Source organism: Salvelinus sp. IW2-2015, unplaced genomic scaffold (assembly GCF_002910315.2).
Source record: "Salvelinus sp. IW2-2015 unplaced genomic scaffold, ASM291031v2 Un_scaffold6588, whole genome shotgun sequence".
In the NCBI taxonomy this organism is placed as follows: Eukaryota; Metazoa; Chordata; class Actinopteri; order Salmoniformes; family Salmonidae; genus Salvelinus; species Salvelinus sp. IW2-2015.
In genome coordinates, this window is record NW_019947850.1 from 28,006 (window position 1) to 32,882 (window position 4,877).

A 4,877-nucleotide genomic window follows, 5' to 3' on the forward strand; every position below is an offset into this window, starting at 1 on the left:
GACTCAGAAAAGTACTCGCCAACAACCAGTCAGGAGATCCAATAAAATATAAATAGCATAATCTATAATAACAATCCTCTCAGCTCTGCCCATATTCACCAAACCTTGCAAGTAAGAAGTGCGAAATAGATACCTTTTCCTTTATCAATAATACAATACTAACCATCATAAACAAGAACCTAAACTATCCTCTAGTATCAGCACCTTGAGACACTTTGTGGCTACTGACCCATCTCATCGTTGACAGAACACTCATCATCTCCTGTGTTATTACCATCTATACTATACAACATAGACCTGCAACGATAGCAGCTATTGAGAGTTAACTCTGCCTTTCTTCTCCCTTCCAGGCCTTATGCCACAGCAACCTACCTATGGAATAACCCTCACCTGGGTTCCAGACAGCAAACACGACTTATACCGAAACCCTCAGCTGTCAGACAACAACCACTATTGGAATTAACCCTCAGCCTATGCCAGACAGCAACCTCTATTGAATAACCTCAGCCTTCCAACAACAACCTACTATGAAAACCTCACCTTCCAGACAACAACCTACTATTGGAAGTTAACCCTCACCTGGCCAACAACAACCTACTTATTAGGATAACCCTCTCCGCCAACAACAACCTACTTATAATAACCCTCAGCCTATGGCCAGACAGCAGACCCTCTTATTAATAACCCTCACTGTTGGCCAACAACAACTGACTTATTGAGATAACCCCAGGCCGCCAACAGCCACCACTTATTGAGAGAACCCTCCCTTGGCCACAGCCTGTGGGCCAGACAGCAGACCTGACTTATTGAGAGTTAACCCTCAGCCTGTGGGCCAGACAGCAGACCTGACTTATTGAGAGTTAACCCTCTGTCCTGTTTGTCTTCCCTCAGCCTACGGGCCAGACAGCAGACCTGACTTATTGAGAGTTAACCCTCTGTCCTGTTTCTGTCTTCCCTCAGCCTGTGGGCCAGACAGCAGACCTTCTATGGCTATCTTTGAACTGCTGGACTATATAGTTAATGAGGTGAGTAAAGACTGTTACAATCAGGTTTGGGGTCCATTTGAGTTTAAGGCAGTCAATTCAGAAAGTAATTTGAATATAAAAAATTGAAATCTACAATAAAATGTTTTTTAAATTGCTTCTACTTTTCAGTTGATTCAAAAGTCATAAATCCTGGTTACAGTATTATAGACCATCTCTGCTGTAAGGTATTGGTAACCCTGCCTGCATTCCCATGTTGATTGGGATGGTGGTATACTGAACTGTTAATGCATTACACGAATGACTGCCTGCCTGCCTTCCCCGGAAAGCCTGCATGTCCTGCGTGTAATTTCATCACGGCTCAATCGTTTATATATCCTCTCCTTCCTCTATGATGTGATTGGACCATCTTGTTGATGTTTTTCAGCCTCCTCCTAAGCTGCCTGGTATTTTCGGCGCTGAATTTCAAGACTTTGTGAATAAATGGTAAGTATTAAAACAAAAGCGGCTACTTAAAGTTGTTGATTAAAACACACTGGACCTGTTTGTTGTTGCAGCTCGGGAAGGCAATGAATCCCACTTCAGTTCAGACATCAGCTTTCAACATTGACAACGCTGCCACCTAGTGGTACGTGTGTGTAGTAGCAATGGCACGGAGTCGGTGCTTTGAGTACACCCACAGACTATCCATTATATTGGCCAGATACTCTAGTAGCAGCTCAAACAATGAACAGAAATGTCTTAGAAAATGGAAGGCAGTCGGGAAGAAGGACTATTCTAGACAACCACAGGGCATATTCGCGTGTTAACAACAGGCACAACTCTCATATAAAAATGTTTTTTTTCTCATAGGTTGCCGGGATGTCACGTGTCTTAATCATTACGAAACTTCTATTGGTCCAATAAACTACACGTGGTATTTTTTATTTTTTTATTTAACCTTTATTTAACCAGGTAGGCAAATTGAGAACACGTTCTCATTTACAATTGCGACCTGGCCAAGATAAAGCAAAGCAGTTCGACACATACAACAACACATAGTTACACATGGAGTAAAACAAACATATAGTCAATAATACAGTGAAAAAAATAAGTCTATATACAATGTGAGCAAGTGAGGTGAGATAAGGGAGGTGAAGGCAAACAAATATATGTATAAATAAATAAAAATATAAAAAGGCCATGGAGGCGAAGTGAGTACAACACAGCAAGTAAAATAAAAAATAAAAAACACTGGAATGGTTGGTTTGCAGTGGAAGAAAGTGCAAAGTAGAGACAGAAATAATGGGGTGCAAAGGAGCAAAATAAATTAATAAATAAATACAGTAGGTAAAGAGGTAGTTGTTTGGGCTAAATTGTAGATGGGTTATGTACAGGTGCAGTAATCTATGAGCTGCTCTGACAGCTGGTGCTTAAAGCTAGTGAGGGAGATAGGTGTTTCCAGTTTCAGAGATTTTTGTAGTTCGTTCCAGTCATTGGCAGCAGAGAACTGGAAGGAGAGGCGTCCAAAGGAAGAATTGGTTTTGGGGGTGACTAGAGAGATATACCTGCTGGAGCGCGTGCTACAGGTAGGTGCTGCTATGGTGACCAGCGAGCTGAGATAAGGGGGGACTTTACCTAGCAGGGTCTTGTAGATGACCTGGAACCAGTGGGTTTGGCGACGAGTATGAAGCGAGGGCCAGCCAACGAGAGTGTACAGGTCGCAGTGGTGGGTAGTATATGGGGCTTTGGTGACAAAACGGATGGCACTGTGATAGACTGCATCCAATTTATTGAGTAGGGTTTTGGAGGCTATTTTGTAAATGACATCATCGAAGTCGAGGATTGGTAGGATGGTCAGTTTTACAAGGGTATGTTTGGCAGCATGAGTAAAGGATGCTTTGTTGCGGAATAGGAAGCCAATTCTAGATTTGACTTTGGATTGGAGATGTTTGATGTGAGTCTGGAAGGAGAGTTTACAGTCTAACCAGACACCTAGGTATTTATAGTTGTCCACATATTCTAAGTCAGAGCCGTCCAAAGTAGTGATGTTGGACAGGCGGGCAGGAGCAGGCAGCGATCGGTTGAAGAGCATGCATTTGGTTTTACTTGTATTTAAGAGCAGTTGGAGGCCACGGTATACCAGAGAGGAAGTACCAAAATACCAAAATCTGCCTTCTCCAGCAGGTTGCGTTTTGTATGTTTTTCTTCACTCACCAAAAGCGAGGAGTTTTTGTAAAGAGGTCAATAAAGGAGTGTCGAATTTGGTTAAGAAACAAATGTAATGGCTTATTTGGTGTATATAGCTCATTTGATCAAATATACTGTAATGAAACAGCAGGGAGCAGGTCTCGAACCCTCGACCTTTTAGCCCGAGGTCCGGTGCGCTATCGACTGTGTCGCAAAAGCATGTCGAGTCGATTTCCGCGCTTATAAACCCAGGGATGTTACAATACGTTTCATAATGCATAGGTTGTTACGAGTCTACTGATATAAGTAGGACACGTGACATCCCGGCAACTTAGATTTTTTTTAAACTATGGCAGCATTCAAAAACACTTCATATACAAAACCTCTCCCCTCAAATGAAGTGGACACTTCTGATGACGTTTCATGACGTCTGACGAGCACTTGCAGAGCGACGGAGGAAGAAGTGATTTTTAAATGAACTGCTTGGATTCTTTACATACGATAGAAATAAGCTGAAACATTTTTATGTAATTAAATTTCATTTTTCTTTTGGCCAAATTTCATATATACAAATGTAAATTTACAAACAAAAAAACACATTTTCTTACCCTTACAAAAATAAATTGAACTGTATTTTAAGACAGTTAAATACTCTACTAACAAAAAAGCTGTTAGAATTGTAAGTGAATGTATGTCCCTTAAGGTCCTTGTGTAATTGTAATGTGATATTGTAGCCCCGCCCCCAGCCCCGCCCCCTATACCCCCTAACTCGATTGTCCATTGTATATAATCTATATATACTTGTGTTCCCTCATATACTTTCTGTATTGATTTGTTGTTCAAAAATAATAATAATAAAAATTTTAATTAAATAAAAATATTTTTAAATGAACCGCCCTTGCCCGGAAATACGTCACCGGTTTTCAGTGTCGGTGCTTTATATGCGCTACAGTCAATTATGAGTGCATGTCGACTTATATTAACTATATAATTATTAATATACTAACGTTAGCCTGCCTAGCTACTTCGGAAGAAGGAAAATATTTTATTTCTACAATTTCCAAAAGTTAACCAAACAACAACATAATTACTTTTATGAGACGTGTATGTTCATTAGTAGCACAATTTCTAACTTATTTACATTCGTTTTTACTTACACTTGTATGTTGACGTTTTAAGTTTTGGCTGACTTTTCTTAGCGGATGTACAATCATCGCGAATTGAATTATGGGGCGTTTCAGGCCCCTGAAGTGAACATTTTATTTAACCTTTATTTAACCAGGAAAGTCAGTTAAGAACAAATTCTTATTTACAATGACGGCCAAACCTGGACGACGCTGGGCCAATTGTGGGCCGCACTATGGGACTCCCAATCACGGCCAGTGACTGTGATACAGCCTGGATTCGAACCAGGTTGTCTGTAGCACTGAGAGCTTCTGCTAAATGGAATGTATTATTATTATTATTAGTATTATATAACGTACATACTTTAATTTGTTGACAGTTTGATCAAGAACCCAACAGACAGGGCAGACCTGAAGCAGTTGATGGTGAGTGGATTTATTTTGTTCCCAATGTAGCGGTGTGTTGTGATCCTTCTCTCTCTACTGAAAAACAACAGATTCTATACTGTGGTATTATGTATGTATAAAGGGTTATGTATAAAGGGTTAGGGTTATGTATAAATGGTTATGTATAAGGGCTAGGGTTATGTATAAAGGGTTA

At 40.3% G+C, this 4,877-nt stretch overlaps 1 pseudogene; it reads left to right on the forward strand.

Annotated features, from left to right (window-relative positions):
- The window catches only part of LOC112078966 (dual specificity mitogen-activated protein kinase kinase 1-like), a 12,973-nt pseudogene extending 8,241 nt beyond the window's left edge, over nucleotides 1–4,732 (forward strand).
- The last annotated feature ends 145 nt before the right edge of the window (nucleotides 4,733–4,877 follow it).